The sequence below is a fragment of the Narcine bancroftii genome, chromosome 6, assembly GCF_036971445.1.
Source record: "Narcine bancroftii isolate sNarBan1 chromosome 6, sNarBan1.hap1, whole genome shotgun sequence".
NCBI lineage: Eukaryota > Metazoa > Chordata > Chondrichthyes > Torpediniformes > Narcinidae > Narcine > Narcine bancroftii.
The window spans coordinates 146,953,235-146,971,644 of NC_091474.1; the positions used below are offsets into that span (position 1 = coordinate 146,953,235).

Here is an 18,410-nt window from a genome sequence, read left to right on the forward strand (position 1 = left end):
TCTCATTATTGTCATTATTGGAATGTTACATCATAATAGATTGCTACAAGTCTTTAGTGTTTACCAATAAATTGTTAAAAAACTCATCTGGACTTAGTAGTGAATTAAAATAAAATGCATCACAAACAAGACTTCCACCTAGCCTCCAAGTGGACTTTTATGGAGGATAGAAGTAGCTACATTTAGTCAACAAAAAATATTGTTGGAGCAGAAAAGGATTTGGAACAGTTGGAGGGGAAATAGTCCTAACAAATGTCCTTGGTTTGGAGGATATTGAATATGTGTCCATATTGGAAATGTTGAGTGCAGGCTGCTGACAGCAATCCGCCTTCATCGGTCCGAGTATCGGCCACAAAGAGATCCAGGGCTTCTAATTCTAGAGCAGAACATCCAATAGACATGTTGGTAGAGCCATTTCCTGAGAAACAGTGATATTATTGATTGGAGCCACGGTGGAAATTCGTTTGTTGAAGCAGCGCATCACACACCATCAGAAGTGGTAGGATGATGCTTGTGGACTCTTTCTGTGTATTTATCTAGTTTAAACACAGTATGGAAATGCTGCTGCTTGCCCATTGGGGAGTGTTGATTTTGTGCTTGTGATGTGCGTGGTTGATGCTTGACAAATGGCTGGATATAGACGTGTAAAAATGGCCACTGCTACCAATGTCGCCGCTGAGGCGCAATTAAAACCCCTGCAGAAGGCATCAACTGAATTTAAAGACAGCAACTTGGAAAGGGCTGATGGTTTGTCACAAAATGATGGTGGAGAGGATGAAGATGCAAAGGATGAACAATTCCAAATGGAGAAAGAGTCAAGGATTAAGGCAACATCTGGCATGCAGGATGAAATACAACCAGGCGACAGTGTGTCAAAGGTTGGAAGCAGGAGAAGCAAACAAAGTTCTTCTGGATCAGACTCCTGAGTTTCCAGTACAACATCATAGCACATTTAAAGGCTCAGGCCAAAGTGACTCCTCTTGTGACACAATTGCTTAAGGGTCTTAGAAGAACAAGAGGAAGAGCAGGAGGAAAAAGGAGCAGCAAAAGCAGCAGGTGGAGCAGCTAAGAAAGGGAAAGGAGCAGGAGGGAAAAAAAAGAGCAGCTGGAGCTGGAAGCAAACATTGCTGCTAATATGGCCAAGGCGAGGGTACGAGGAGTCTCCTGTGTTCGAAGTGACTTATCTGAAGCAACTGATGGTATATTGAGAAAGGACAATAGGAAAATAAACCACTTAATCCTAAGGCAGATCCTTCTGTATCAGTTACATGACACACATATACATGGACAAATCCTCCCAAAGCACAGGTGTTACCAAACCACAAAAACCAATAATAACAACTCACAGTCAGTGCTGTAGCTCAAATCCAATCTTTCACCACAGCTTCCGTAACACTCCAGACAAGGGTCAGATAGTCGAGTGGATATGCACACGTGACATCTCTAGCTACATTACCTGCTACAGGCAACGGTGAACAGAGCAACATATTCACATACAGAGAAAGGCAAAATGAAATCACTGCATCGTTAATTCAGCTACAGTGTTTCTTTTCCATGCCTAAGAAGGAGGTTTAAGATTTTGATGGTGAACTACTTCAGTACCAAGTGTTCATTAAATCCTTTGAACACAATATTGAAAGCAAGAAGAAAAACCATAGAGTTTGTCTCTATTATCTGGAACACTACATAAGCGGACAGCCAGGGGAACTTGTAAGGAGTTGCCTACATGTGGCTTCGGACAGAAGATTCACAACAGCAAAGTCTTTACTACAGGAACATTTTAGCAACGAGCATAAAATTGTACAGTTTATATGAAGAAACTCTTTCATGGACATCATAAAGCTGGAAGACAGAAGGGCTCTACAAGCATATACCCTCTTTCTAACAGGATTTAAAAAAAAATTATTTAAGAATTTTATGGGGGCGTGGCAAGATGGCGTAGAGTCTAGACGTGTAATCTTGACCTCTCTGGCTAGACTTTTAAGTACCTGTTTTTTAACCCTTTGTTTTCAAGTTTAAACTTTTTAAATTTTAGTTTAAAGTATTAAGGAATCATTATGGCCATTAATGGTAAAAAGATTAAACCTCAAGTGCAGAAGAAGTTACATTTTCGAAGTGCTGAAGATTTGGGGCCTAGACGACTTGATACAGCTTCAGGTTTAATTTCTTCAGTGTCTAAACCACAAAGACTGCCTGTGGGAGCTGAAAAAAAAAGTCTACTACTCACCAAGTGAAGGATAGCACTGGAATTACCTGTTCTCTGGAAGTAGGTGCGTGTTCCCAAGAAGTGGATCCCGATTCTGAAAGCCTTTCGATTTCAATGGAGGGAGCATGCAGGAAGACGACTCCATTGTTGGAAATGCATCAGGAAGCATTTCAACCTGAAGATATCGCTTTCCTCCGTGGTTTTGTGAAAAAACAATGAGCTGCGGGGGGAGACCAGCGGCGACCCCCTGAGGAAGTTGGGGTGCCGTCGCTGGGAGTCCAGACCCACAGTAAAACTTTTAAAATGCCTTTTGTTGAGTTGCAGCAGGAGCTGCAGTTACCTGGTTCGGCCACTACGTCAGAGAAAGCAGGGCGGAGCTTTTCTGAGTTACAGTGTATGCAGTTAAATGCTGTCATTCAACCTTTAATGAATGAGATGGTTCAAATGATAAGTTCAGAACTGAATACAGTTAAAGCACGTGTGGATGCATCTTATTTAAAATATTTAAAATATTTCAGGCTGCTTTTTTGGACTGTAAACAACAAGTGGTTTCTTACACATAAAAAGTGTTGAAGGTTGAAAAATCAGTCATAGAATTGTGAGAACGTGAGAAGGAGCTAGAGAGGAAAATAGACTATTTGGAGAATCAAAGTAGAAGGAATAATGTGAAAATTGTTGGTTTGCCAGAAGGTATGGAAGGACAAGATCCTCTTCGTTTTTTTAAAGACTGGATCCCACAAGTATTAGGGCAAGAATTCTTTTCTGGAGGCTTGGTACTGGAAAGAGCTCATAGAGCTTTAAGAAGAACACCTTTACCTGGTCAACCACCGAGACCAGTAATAATTCAATGTTTGAATTATTTGGACAGAGAAGCAATACTTCGACTAGCAGTGCAAAATGCGAGACAACGACAAACTCCGTTATTGATTCAGAATCGCAGAGTTTTTTTTTTATCCTGACTTGAATCAAGAGGTCATTCAATGTCGACGTCGATTTAATCCAGTTAAAGAAGTTTTGTGGCGTAAAGATTATAAGTCTACTTTTCACTACCCGGCAGTGTTAAAGGTGTTTTATGGAGACCATCAATTTCATTTTTTTGAGAAAGATCGTGAAGCAATGATTTTTGCTGATTCATTGCCAGATATAAGAGGACAAAGACGTAGTCCACCATCGTCTCCTAAAGAAAAATCTGGTTGTTCTGGAAATGGAAGAAATGGCAGAAATGGGAAAAACGGGAATGGAAAGAGTCCAACTTCTTCTGAAATAGGATCTCCGAGAGTGGAATCTCTTGGATGAACAGAAGAATTTTTTTATTCTTATTCGACATTTTTTTGTTATTATATTTATTTTGATGTTATTAATTGTTTGGCTGGGGAGGGAAAGATTTGCTCTAAGTTCTTTACTAGTCATCAGCCACTGGTGGGTGACCCACACCCAATTTTAGTTTAGGGATTACTACTTGTAGTGAGGCTAATGAGGAAGCTTAATCTTCAGGGAAGGTGGTCAAGAATTCTATTGAGAACTATGGGTCAAAGGAAGGTCATTGAAATCAGAATTGTTTTATGCCAAGATATCACTGGACTGGACAGCAGCGATTTTCGTGATCTTCCAGGCACATACACTCAGAAGGCTATGTCAATACACAAAGGAAAAGTTCCACATCAAAACGATATTGATCGGTGGTCTCATCTGAGGAATGTTCATCTACCTGAAATTGGCTCAGATGTACCAAAGGTTCTGCAACCTCTAGATGTAATACAGAGTGTGGAAGATGGACCTTACACTGCCAAAACCATGCTTGGTTGGATGATAAATGGATCATTAGGAGAAAATAATGATACCACTCAGGAGCAATCAGTGGCAAGTGCCAAACATCGAGCTGTGGGAATAGCAGTTCAGGACTGATTTTCCTGAGGGCCTCATTGATGACCAAGAACCTTCAAAAGAAGACAAGCAGTTCTTGGATTTAGTTTCTAAATTTGCCAAGCTAGTCGATGGCCATTATTGCAGTGAATTAACCTTTAGAGAAAGGAGAAATATACACATCTGAAACAGAGAACAGAAGGAAATAAAAGGCAGAAAATAGATGTTCCTTCTGTTTACGTTGAGATTGATACAGATTCTTCTGGGGAGCCTCTTTTCAAATCACGTGTTAAGGAAAAGTTAACACTGCAGCAGAAGACTGTAAATAAGGAGGCCACTTCTGAAGAAAATATCAACGTGAAAATAATGCTGAGGAAAATAAATCAAAAGCATCTAAACCAACACTGAAGGAATGATTTTCATCAGAAATAGATGAAAATGAAATATTAGAAGATTCTGAAAAACTGGTGAACACAGAAAATTGCACTGGCTGCAAAACTGGTGCAACTGCCTTCAGAGAACAAAATGTTGAAAAAAGACATGGAAATATTGGATAATCACAAAAACAGTAAGCAGAAAGATTTTAAATTTTGTACTTGGAAACAAAACATTTTCAGAAAAATGGGAAAGAATCTAATGATTCTTCAGTTTTGAAAGTGACCAAGAGCAAAGGCCAAAGAACAGTTAATAAGAATGGAGATTTAATTGTAGATAGAATTCGCACAGTCAGAGAGCAGAAGGATAACTACTGAAGAAATGAATGCAGTTATTGAGGAAATGGATTCAGCCATATCAAGATGCATACAGTTGGAGGAGGAGAGTCATCTTTTGAAAGAGAACAAGTCATTGTTTAATACACAAAATAGCCAATGACAGAACACAATCAAAAATATACCTTGAAGGCCCAGCTAATAATGATGCAGAAAGAAAGATGAAGAAATTCAGACACTTCAACTTTACTGCAACAGGACTGAAAGCAGAAGTACCAATGCATCACATGACCCTTACACTCCAGGTGAAGTAACTAACCTCAGAAGATAATGGGAAAATTACTTTCCTATTGAAAAAAATTCAATGCAGAAAGAGAATCTAATAAAAGGCTTCAAAATACACTGTCAGAAAATGAGACTGAATTGAAACTTGCAAAATTGGATCTGGAATTTCAGGAAAAGGCAATAGAACCCAGAGTGACTGCAATTCTAGTTGAAGAGATCTGTAGAAGTCATAAGTGGAGTCAGCCTGCTTCTTTACAGAAGAATTCTACAAATTCTGTGGCTGTTGATGAGTTTGAAGAACCAATCCTGTTTGAATCTTGGCTTATCTATGACCAATCACAGAAAAGAAAGAAAAAGCTGAGCAAACCTGTTGCTGGGGGGGGGGGGGGGGGGGGGGCTAAAGAAACTTGTTAGGAGGACAAGTCCAAACTGACTCTATTTTGTTTTTGGACTTTGCCCTTTGTCCACTGCACAGACTACAGACTTTTTGCCCCTTGTCCACTGCACAGACTATAGACTTTACTGGTCCAGAGTCGTGGTGAAGATCACTCTTTTTCAAGGCTATGTGCTGATAGCCTCATGAAGAAGATCTACATAACATTTGAATGTTGTGTTTGATTGTTATTTATAATTGATTGTATAATGATGTAATTATTATTTAAGACATTGTATCTCATTATAATAATTAGTGGTTGGTATTGTAGGGGCCATAAGTGCGTTGCTTCCTTTGTTGGGCTGGTTGCGGGCCTCGGCAGTGTCCCGGGGTCTAAAGGTTGCTGAGTCCAGTTGGTACTACCGTTTCAGTGGCTATTCCCATTGGCGCTGCCCCTTTCAAGCACCATATTGCATCCATGTGTGCGCTATTCTCTTTGGATGTATGGCGCATGCGCAGTGGCTTTCCTGTACTGGGGACTGTTGGCGTTTGGGCGCAATTCCTCAAAGTTCATTAATCCAGTGACTGGGGTGACAGGTTAAAGTCTAGAAGGGTGAATAGTGCTCAAATATTTTTTGTTGACTGTTACTATGGTTGTCATAACAACATTCTCATTATTGTCATTATTGGAACATTACATCATAATAGATTGCTACAAGTCTTTAGCATTTATCAATAAATGGTTAAAAAAACTCATCTGGACTTAGTAGGAATTAAACTGAAATGCATCACAAACTAGAGCCCCACCTAGCCTCCTAGTGGCCTTTTATGGATAGAAGTAGCTACATAGTTGATACTGGCTTATCTGGGCAGATCTGAGTTGCCCCTATATAACCAAGTTTAATCTTCAGTGTTTGAAACAAAAAGAATTGAGGCAAAGTCAAGATCTAAACGATATGGAAAAACTGTCAATGGTAAACTGGGGAAACCTGAGCAAAATGGTGCACGAGTGAATTTTCAAAATATGAGCACCATTTTATACCTCAAGGCCAAAGACTCAATTGTCCTGAACTAGTGAAGGTAGGGAAACATGAGTCAAAAGGACAATCATGAAGGGCAAACATTGGAGCAGATCCTGATGATGGGAGAGTTACAAAGAGCAGGAAAAACAAGACAAAATTGAGCATAAAAAGACACTGTGAGAGAATGGTAAAAATCACTAAGATTTTTTTTCATTTTATGCTACAAGTAGCATATTTATTACGCCCTGTTTTAGAGATTAAAAATCCCAATGTCTCAATCAAATCCCCTGAAAAACAAAATCTATTACCCTTCTGCACACCATCTCCTGCCACCTCCCCCTTACAGTGACCCTTCTCCATTTTGCTATCAATTCTTGCTCTCTTCAAAACTGTCGTCTGTTATGGTGCAACACGACAGCTAAACATTTAACCCATTCCACCAACCTTTGAATCATTCCTTCTCCCTAATCTTCTTTATATCTCTATTCCCTCACTTTATTCTACCTTTAAAGTGTTTTTCTCCTTTATCTGTTGGATTCTAATGCAGCTGCACCCTCCCTCCCCTTAATTTGCCCAAATCACAACCCATCTTTCCTAACAATTTCTGCAATATTGCAGTTAACTCTCACCCTGGCCATGATCTCATACTTCCTCTGAATAGTTTGATTGCACTTGATTATTAATTAGTATTCTAAATTGTCTTGAGTTGCAAAAGCCATTATGCTCCAACCACGAGATTCTAAGTACCACCTCAGTGTCTTCTAGACAGTTGACTTTGGTCTCACAAGCATGAAACCTCATGAAATTACCCCCTCTTAATCTCCTTATGGTTTTTCATTGAGACAAAAAAAATTGCAATTCATTCAAAGGAGTTTCATCGTGTTTCACCTACACTTTTTTCCTCAGCTTGTGTTCCTAACTGCGGGATTCTAAATGTGATCAACATTATGTAGTGCATTTCTCTTCAGAATAGGTCTCTTGAAGAACATCCTAGCACCTTCTCTGCCACCTACCTTCCACCCCACCCCCATGCTGTATTAAAAGTCGATATAGAACAGTGTAACAATATTTCCTGCTGGAATTCATTTACCCCAGTGAATCTAAAATCTGGATGTGCTTACCTCCCACAAGGTTTGTTGCCTGTGAAGTCTATGGGCTTTTAAAGATGAAGCTTGGATCCAGGTGATGAAGGGTCTTTAACCTGAAATGTCAACTCTGTTTCCTGTCTTCAGTTACTGCGTGACCTGTTGCTTCCATAATTTTCTATTTTATTTTTTGATTTCCAACATATATATTTATTTGATTTTCAGCTGTTCATCACTGAATCAGCTGATCTCATTTAAAGTTCCATGGAACTTTAAATTACAAAACTTAGCTCTTCAATACAGATATTGCACTTTACCAGAGCAGGTAAATGGCACTCATACCATTTTCACTGTCAAAGAGGGGTGGTTTGATGAATAAGTTGACTAATCTCCTCTAGTTAGCTGAGTATTTGTCTTTGTGATCCTAACTTGATTGGAAGATTGCCTTGTGAAGAACTGCTGGCACAAAATATACAGTCTGTCTTCCCACAAATAGACATGTCAGAGCAGCACAGAACAGGCACAAGGTGCCACCTCAAATCGCAATATGTTGACACTTTGGAAGTGAAGTTATTTGGTTACATGTTCCATTCAACAAAACACTGAGGTTAATATAAATCCCATTTTAAATTACAGTCTTCAGTATAAACCTGCCAGCAATTCAAATGCAACCCCTTTATAAAAAAATAATTTATTGAATAAAATATCTATTCTGCACAGATTTGGTGAAGTGTTTAATATTTGCATATTTTTATGAAGCTTTATCCAGAAATGAAGTAATCATTAAGTCTGAAGGTTTGCCAAGCTGTTATCTTGTATTCCAGTGCTGTAATCCTCTATTCTGGATATTCTATAACAAGCATTTACAAAAGAAAATATGTCTCCTTGCTGCACAGTAAGTTTTACTAATTCTTAAAGCTGCTTTAGCTATATTTTTGAAGGATGAGCTATATCCTTTTTGCAGTAATTTGCCAAGGGATCAAACAACCATTGTAAGGCAATGAATAAATATTAATTATTGTAGCTCATATAAAATATTCCTGATATACATTTGTCTCGATAATGAAATTTAGATGAAAACTTGGACAGAATATTAAATCTCTTAAAACTCAGCATCTTTCACCACACTCTGTACTTTATCAAAGAAAGCTCTAGCATTTAGCAAGCATGACTCTCCTTTCATAAATCCATGCCGGGAGACTCCAATTATCCACGTTAGCTCTAACTAACACTGCCTAACAATCTATCATCTCAAAATGAGAACCAATTTGGTATAGTTTTCTTACCGCTCACATTATATCACGATATTTGTCAAATAATTCCTTGATCTGTTGTGTTCAAGTAATTATTTTGTTATCAGGTGAACTCTAGCCTTGTTTGGCCAGTCTAATCTCCTGAGGGAAATTCACTTGATTTTCCATTGCTTAGTTACTAAGTACTTGAACAATCAAACTCCCTGCACCTGTGTCTCCTCCCTCCCAGACATCCCCATAAAAGCTGTTACACCCAAACCCCTCCCTCATTACCTGCCTTGGAACTGGGCCAGCAACATGCAAGCTGTGCTGACACTTTAAGGCAATTAAAGCCTAGTAATCATTAAATCTCTGTCTGATTGTGGTTGATTTGTAGTAATTTAATTACCTTAATTTTAGACCATGGACATGGTAATATGGGTGGATAGAATAGACATTGACCCTAAAGATCTGGAAACCTCGACTAAATTCAACCAGTGGGTGCATGGCCTCAGCTCATTCATGAGGCACAACGATGTGCGGAGCGAAGAAGACAAGAGGGAAATGCTTTTCACTCCAGTTAGCCACCGGATTTTCCAAGCGATAAGAGATTTTGCTACTTACTCTGTAGCGATGGAGTTCCTGCAGAAACAGTACCGGGCCCCGACGAACATCATATATGCACGATTCCTCCTGGGCAGCCGGAAACAAGTGTCAGGTGAGTCAATTGATGACTATATGTGGGCACTGTGGCAGCTGAGGTGAGCCTGTGACTGCCGAGAAGTCTCTGAAGCTGCCCACCTCTAAGGCCTAACAGGGGATATGTGAGTGGCCCGGTTCAGCTCTGACTACATCACACAGAGACCTCTTCAGGAAGTAGTGGATTTGTCTAAATTGCTGGAGATGGCGCAATGGAGAGCTGAAGCATTCTCTTTGGGCACACCATGACCACTGCATAGGAGACACGGGCACCGCCATCTTGGGATGTGGGGTCCCACGTCACTGCCGCCACCATCAAGTGCCAGGTGCTACTTCTGTGGGCACGGGAAGCACCCTGTAAGAGCTGCCCAGCCTGAAGTTCCACATGCTCCGCTTGCAGTAAGAAAGGGCACTACGTGAAAGTGTATAGGTTCCAACCTTCCCCCATCAGCACTGCATGTGGCCAACAGCCGCCACTATCTTGGAGCACCCCATTTCTGGGTTCACCTCAGATGTCACTTCTGGTGGCCTGGAATGGATTGACGGGGCCCTTGGGATGACAAGCCGGGGACTGCATCACTTCTGGTGCCATTTCTGGCAGCAAGGAACAGCAGCGCATGTGCGACAAGGAGGCAGCCATCTTGGCGAACACCCCCAAACCAGCACAGTAGCGACTCGGACAGCAACCAGATGCTCACTTTCATCATCCTCGATCAAGACAGCTTGTACCAACTGGCCATAGCCATGATGAATGTTGAGGTAGACAGCCACCCTACGAACTGCTTATTTAACACTGGAAGCACCGAGAGCTTCATCCACCTGGGTACTGTACAGCAATACTCCCTCGGGGAGAACCCGACACAATGTAAGGTCTCCTTGCCCTCCCAATCCCACTTGGCTGAGATCAATGGCTGCTGAACCGTGACGCTGACTATGCAGGACATGGAGTACAGGAACATTAAACTCCTGATCATGCCACACTTCTGTGCGCTGGTCATACTGGGACTGGACTTCCAGTGCCAGCTACAGAGCATCTGCATGCAGTTCAATGGCCCTCACCTGCCCTTCACGGTCTGCAACACCAACCAGCCGTCCCCCCTGAACACAACCTGTGGCCTTCTCTACTCTCCGGGTCACACCACTGCCCCGATCGAGAACCTCACCCCTAACTGCAAGCTGGCATCTGCCAGGAGCAGATGGTACAGCCCCGAGGACAGAGCATTCATTAAAGCAGAGGTCAAAAGGCTACTAGCGGAAGGAGTCATAGAACCCAGCACCAGCCCATGGAGAGCCCCTAAAGAGTGGAGAGAAACAATGCACGGTCATTGACTACAGTCAAACCATAAACCGCTTCACCCTACTAGACGCCTATCCACTTCCCCACATCGCCGACATAGTCAATGAGATTGCCCAGTTCTGGGTTTTCTTGACCATCGACCACCAGCTACCAATCTGACCAGAGGACAGCCCTTGCAGTGACTTCGAGGCTGCTTCTACCATTTCCTCTGCACCCCTTTCTGTCTTCCAGAGGGAGATGAACTGCATAGTCAATGAATATGAACTCAAAGCCACATTCCCCTACCTGGACAATGTGACCATCTGCAGCCGTGACCAGCAGGACCATGATGCCAACCTCCACAAGTTTCTCCAGGCAGCCAAAAACATCAACCTGACCTATAACCAAAAGAATTGTGTCTTTAGCACTTCACGGCTGGCCATCCTGGGCTGCATGGTGGAAAGTGGGGTCATTAGGCCAGACCTGGATCACATGCACCTCCTGTTGGAACTCCCATTACCCCAGACATCAAGGCCCTGAAAAGATGCTTGGGCTTCTTTTCCTATAATGCCCAGTGGGTCCCCAATTACGCAGACAAAGCTTGGCCCCTGGTGAAATTGGCCACTTGCCCCCTGTCGGATGAAGCCCAAATGGCATTCACATCGCCAAGGTGGCAATGCATGCTGTAGAGGAATCCATCCCCTTCCAGGTGAAGAGTGATATGTCCAACTTCGCCCTGGCAGCCATGGTCAACCAGGCAGGCAGACCCATGGCATTTTTATCCAGAACCATCAAGGGTCCTGAGCTCCAGCACTCAGGTGTCGGGAAAGAGGCCCAAGCCATAGTGGAAGCTGTGCGCCATTGGAGGTGTTACCTGGCCGGAAAACCATTCACCCTGCTGACTGACCAACATGCAGTCGCTTTTATGTTTAACAACAAACAGGTGGGAAAAATTAAGAATGACAAGATCCTGAGGTGGAGAATTGAGCTATCCACAAGACCACAGCTGATCTGGTCATGGACCAGCCCCTCCTTTTCCCCCATAACCCTTAATTTCCCTATGATGCAAAAATCTATCCTTCTGTATCTTAAATATTATTTAATGAGGCAGCCTCTACTGCTTCCTTTGGCAGAGATTTCCATGGAGAATCGGTCAGAGTTTTGAAAATATTTGGTATGTTTATGCATACTTCTTTGATGAATGAAACTAATACAAATTAGCAGTTTAAAAACTACATACATGAATAAATATAATCACTTCTGCAGTGATACAGCCTTCAGTCTGAGCCATACACAACCCGAGCTCCAGATGCAAACCTCTGACATGATCACGAAACCTCCAGCACCCTCTTGCATCCCAGTTCCATTAGCTGGTACTCCCTTCTGCCACAGTCCACAGCCCGGCATGAGTCCTTTAATCGCAATCACCAGCAGCCCTCATCCTAATTGGGTACCTCGCTTCGAGTCGCATCCTCGTGTGTTCTTCAGCCTCAGACCACCTCATTGGTCCTCCACCAGGGCCACTGTCCTGTGGGTCGTCTCCTCTGCTTTTCCTTCTCAGACGGCAAGTGCTTCCCAGTTTTCTGGTGCCCTGTGCCAGTCCTCCGCATCCCTGGAATCAGCAATCCCTCGTGGCGACTGTCAGTCATAGGCACTGCCATCTTAGGCCAGACCCCGTGGTTACAGGATTTGAAAATAGACCACTGTCAGTTCCTTTAACAGACTGTTAAAAGCTTGTACAGAGGTAACGGCATTTGGACCGGGCAGTGGAACCCCGTGGGGGAGCATTGAGACTTTGCTTCCTGCTCTCCATGGGACCCTCCAGCGGCAGCAATGCCATTACAGCAGCTCCGGCAGCGCTGCCATTTTTCCTTGCTGGAGAGTTTCAAATATTTTCTTTTTCTTTTTAGCCTTTTATCTCCTTAATTAATCAGATGTAAATTATTTATGCAGACTGAGGAGGGTAAATTAAAAGTTGAATAAGATGCAGAAAGGGAAGATAAAAATTGCAACGGTGAGAGGGAAGGGGGAGAAAGGAAATAGTTAATACTCTAATTTTATATTTTATAACTTTTCTATCTAAGCAGCAATTATAAGCGAGAGGAATGAGACCTTTCACATGCAATAGTTCATTTTCATTGCTAGAAGGATGATTTAACGGTAATTATAATGCTATCAAAAAGGATATTGACTAAAGTAAACAAGACCTGGGTGACAAATTTAATTTTAATGTGCCACACAAAAATCACAACTTGCAGTTCAATGCATTTTTAGACTGAGGCAAGTTGCCATGATCCCCACTACCCTGGTCACAATCTCTTCTCACTCCTACCTGCAGGCAGAAGGTGCAAAAGCTTGAAAACCAAGAACAGTTTATTTACAATAGCTGTAAGACTCATGAATCTCTCCTTGTTACACGGATCATGAATGGTTCCTACAGCACAAAACTACAGTTTTCACTATTGCAAGTAATTTTTAAAGCAAGATTTACTGAATATTTATTACCTATCTTATGTATTTATTGTCTCTTTAATTATATTGATTAACTCAATATTCTAATTTTTCTTTACAAGTGGCTGTCCTGCTGCAATAAGTAAAAATGTTGGTGCAATATTTAATGTGTAGAACAATAAACTCATTATCATTTTCAAAAACAATATGTGGAATAACAATCTACCGTAAACATAGCAAATAATTCATGCACAGCAAGTCTCCACAAATTTTAAATGGGAGATATGTTGGCTGAGTCCTCAGTATTGGCATGAATACTTCCAAGGTCTTTTGCAAATTGTGTCATTGAATCTTTTATAGTCACATGGACATGAATTTAAGGCTCTTATCTGGTCCTCTGCTTAAGCACATCTTTGAAGTGTCACCCTGGATTATGCGCCTATATCCTGAAATTCAATCCCAAAGGGGATCCAACTTCCCCTTGTGAAAGACAAGACAACATTAGAAGAGGGTTATTTTTATCCTATTTCAGTGTGATATGATGATCTCTACAGTGCATCATATTAAATTAAGAAATGTCCCTTAATTATAAATCTTTCATTAAGTGGCAGGTATAATAGAGCTCAGTGGCCAGAGTATGCTGTTCAGTTCAGAACCAAGCATTTTGGATGCATGATGCTTTTAGCATCTTGTATCTGAACATTGCTTTTCCAGTGGAACCACAATTGCAACAATTTTCCATTTCAAAATACAAGCCTGCCAAAATCTGCTAAGATGCTTTCAGTCATGATTCACCCTTTGACCCCAATGCAATTCTACACCAGTCACAAGCAGGATAATGTCAATCTGGAGAATTTCTGGGGAAATTAGAACCAGTTTTCTAAGAGCAACTATTGTATACCAGTCTCAGCTGAGCACTGGATTGGGACATCCCTAAGGTGATGCCCGTTCCTATCTTTAATCACACAACTCCACCACAACAGAAAAACATGAAAACAACTCATCATTCTAGATCATAAAATCTCTCATCAAACCCCCAATGACACTGATAATTTTAAGCCCAAAATTTTCTAATTGGCTGATGAAAACCCTGATTTCCACCATTCCTTCTGCATTCCACAACATTCTCCCTGTGTTGCTCTTCCCCCACCCCACCCATGCTCTCCACCCTCTCCCAACAAAGATACCCCCTGGTGTTCCCCACCCTCTCCCAGCATTGAGCCCCCCATACTCCCCACCTTCTTCTAGCATAGACCTCCCCATGCTCTCCACCTTCACCCAGCAAAGACTGCCATGCTCCCCACCCTCTCCCAGCAGAGTCCCCGTGCTCCCTACCCTGTCAAGCACAGATAATGCCCATGCTTCCCACCTTCCCTGAGTACACCCTCACCTAAATTAGAACCCCATGCTCCCCATCCTCTTTGAGCACTCTCCCCTCTCCCACCACTAACCTTCTGTGCTCATCATCCTCTCTGAGCACTGACCTCTTCCTCCTGTGCTCCCAAATACTGACCTCTCTTACCACGTTCCCCTACCCTCTCCTACTGTTAACCATAACCCCCTGTTCACTCACCGTCTCCCAGCCCTAACTTTTTTTCCTGAATCATCTGGCTACACTTTTCTTGTTGCATCCTGTATCCTCTCCTGGCCCTGATCTTTCCCACCCTGCTCCTGGCCTTTACTGTTGTCTATTGTTTGCTTTATCCATCCACCATCCCAAACCTACTCAATGTCCCTCTTCTTCCCATTGCCCTCGCTCCTGGTGAATGGAATCTCTTACTTGAAAAAAAAAACAGCCAAGTTATAACAAGGAGTCATCTTAATACCTACTATTTCTTTCCAGTAGAATTTATGATCAAATTAAGGGATTTGGTTTTCTTTTCATTTCTCTGCAACTGGATCATTGATTTCCTCATCAGCAAAACCCAATTTGTGCAGATCATCAACATGACCCTTTCCTCGTTATATCAATATGGGATATCCCAAAGCTGAGTGCTTAATTCCCTGCTCTATTCCGTGTACACTCATGACTACATAGCCAAGTTCACCAACACCATCGTTTGTGAATAACTGAAAATGATGAGTCAGAATGCAGAATAGAGATCAAAAATTGAGCTAGGTGGGGCCAGACAAATACTTTGCTCTCAACATCACCAAGACCAAAAAGATTATTGTTGATTTTAGGGAAAAAGAGGCCAAGGGACCACATACCTGTCATTTTGATGGGAAGGAGTTGGTGAAGGTTAGCGTCTTCAAAATCCTGAGAGACCTCTCTGGAGCCAACACATGAAGACAACTGAGAACTATGAACAACAACAGCTCTGCTTTCTAAGAAAGTCTGAGGAGATTTTGCATGTCATCGAATAATCTATCAAACTTCTACAGGTGCACTGTGGAAAGTATATGAAGACATCTTTTTTTTCACTCAATGTCAACAGAAATCTTGTGTTTTACCTAAAATGTACATTGTTTGAGCAGCTTACAAAGGTGTTAATGGCCCAGAGGTTCTTCCTGAAACTGGCTTAACAACACTCAGACTGATACCTTAAGTTTCCATTCACACTTACGAATTGTTAATACATAGTAGCGATCGCGCTGGGTCTGTCAAGAGAGCGGTTTCCATTCATCGATAATTTCTCGGGGCAAACAGCAGCTGATTAACTGTCAAACTGCACAATGGCTGTTGATAACCATAGGGCTCACATGTCAGTGGCCAGTTAAATTTCAATGTAATATTGTCCCAGTCTAGAATTTTCTCTCCCCATTGGCTTAAGATTATTATGAGACCAACTATTTACATGTAATAATTAAAGGCATACAGAATGTAGATATTACTGTGTATTAAAAGCATTCTTTCCAGACCTGCAAATTTCCTATTAAGTTATATCTTTTAATTATGACTTGTACATGTACATAACTGATTGATGTCAGCCATTTTCCTTTTTTTAGAAAAGAGATATGCAAAATGTAAACATAAACTTGTAACAATGGGTTCAAATTTGTATGCAAGAATATACCTTAAATATTGTACTGTTTCACTTAAACCTTTGAATGAGGTTCTGGTATTAACTAGGATGACATTGGGTCTACCTGACCTTAATACCACTCATTCCTGCGAGCTTTACTTAATAAAGCAGTTTGTATTGCTCTATGGTTCTGTGTGTATTCTTGTACTTGTCGTTCTATCTTGACATCGGGGCTGAACTTATCACACTGATGGCACAAAAAGATTTGTCTGCACTATTGCTACTCTAATTATTTTTCTGGCATTGAGGTAACTGTGAATATTTAATTATGTATTTGCTATTTCATTTTAATTTAAGGTATGCTATTGTCATGGCTTTCTTTTTGTTTATGAAGTACCTGTTTAGCTGCAGCAAGTAAGAATTTCAATGCATATATAAATATACTCTACAATGTATTTGTAGCGTGAATAAAAGCTCTCATGACTGAACGAGAATATACATTTTTATTAGTTTATAACTGAGGGTAGGGTCTCACAGTAGTCTTCAGAAGGACTCAGGGTTTAGGTGGGAACCAGGTTATATATGGGTAGATAGGGACGGAGGAAGCCATCAGTATAACACACCACCAGTGAATCCCACTTTACTGCATTCACCCATTCCTGCAGAATTTAGGGTCTGTGGATGAAGACAGAGAACATAGATTCAGAAAAAAAAGAAAAATATACCATATTTAGAAATTTAAATGATCTGGGGGTCTGGAGATCCTGGTGGAGCACCTAAGTACAGGAGGGCCTTGGGCTCCTGGTCCCCTTGTGAGGGAGGAGAGGCAGGCTGGGTCTCCGACTCAATGGTGGAGGGGGATGCACTTTCCTCCTGAACCGGATTCCCTGAGGCCCTGACTGGGGGGTGGCGAGAATGAGCTCCATGACTTGAGGCAACGGACCCTCTGTTCTGGCAGGTGCCAGGTCCCTGATAGAGATGGTGTCCTCCATGCCATCTGGGTACTCCGCATAGGTGTACATGGGTTTGCTGTGTAGCAGTTTCACCTTTTCTACCATGTAAATGGCCACCGAGCCTTTTCGTGCTGTTTCCTCACTTCCCTCCTTTGGCGTGTAGTGCAACAAATTGGTTCGGGCAAATTCGGGGCAGACAGCTTGGGGTTGGAATCGGATCCAGGAGCAGTGCAGGCTGTGGACTTCCCCTGGCTTCCTCTCGCACAGCAAACCCTCGCCCAATGCCCTTTCTTGCCACAGCTGGAGCACACTGAGTCCTTAGCCAGGCAACGAGATTGGTGGTGCAGGCTCTTGCTGCAGAAAAAGCACTCCCTAGCATGGGAAGCGGCAGCCATTAGGGCTGGGGTAGCGGGAGGAGCGGGTCCTTGGAAGGGGTCACCTGGGTGAGTGGGCTCACTGGCTTCAAGGTTATCGTTCTCTAGCTTTGCCTGTTTCAGTGTCTTTAGCAAAGTCTTTCTTACCCAACTCAAGCAGTCGTTGCCTCATGAACCTCGAGTGGACCCTCACGACTAGAGTGTTCCGCATCTGTTCTTCCTCATGAATGTGGCCCATAGCCGTTTCGTACCTGCACTTCTTGGAAAGCATCCACAGATCCAGCAGGTAGTCATTGATGGTCTCTCCTGGACATTGGCGATGTAGAGCAAGTCGGTACCTCACTAGGATCTCGTTTTGTACTGAGCCTTCAACACCTCGATGCCTGTGTCATAAGTAGTGCAGTCCCTGATGACTTCATACCCTTTCACTCCTACCCTCGAAATGAGTGCGGACCTCCTGAGTTCATTGTTGTGATGATGTCAGAGGTCGTGTTCAGGTAGGCTTGGAAGCATTGTAGCCAGTACGTGAACTCCTCAGCCACGTTGCGGGACAGAGGGTCTAACAACAGCATACCTGGCTTGAGTAGCACTTCCATCTTCTAGGGAATAAGCTAATAAAATTGTAACGTGAATAAAAGCTCTCATGACTGGGAGGAGAACAAACATTTTTATTAGCTTATAACTGTGGGTAGGGTCTTACAGTGGTCTTCAGAAGGGCTTACGATTTAGGCAGGAAACCAGGGTTATATATGGGTAGATGGGGCAGAGCCAGCCATCAGTATAACACACCACCAGTGAATCTCAGTTCACTGCAGTATTAACAACATACTCATTATTATTGGGCAACATGTTTAGCGTAGCGGTTAGCACAACGCTGTTATAGCACCAGTGACTGGGGCTAGGGATCAAATCTTG

At 42.3% G+C, this 18,410-nt stretch overlaps 1 long non-coding RNA gene across 1 annotated transcript; it reads left to right on the forward strand.

Annotated features, from left to right (window-relative positions):
- Window positions 1-95: 95 nt before the first annotated feature.
- Window positions 96-16,498, forward strand: LOC138736576 (uncharacterized). Its single transcript, XR_011340407.1, has 4 exons — window positions 96-499; window positions 8,369-8,439; window positions 13,090-13,219; window positions 15,387-16,498. It is a non-coding gene; the product is annotated as an uncharacterized lncRNA (long non-coding RNA).
- The last annotated feature ends 1,912 nt before the right edge of the window (window positions 16,499-18,410 follow it).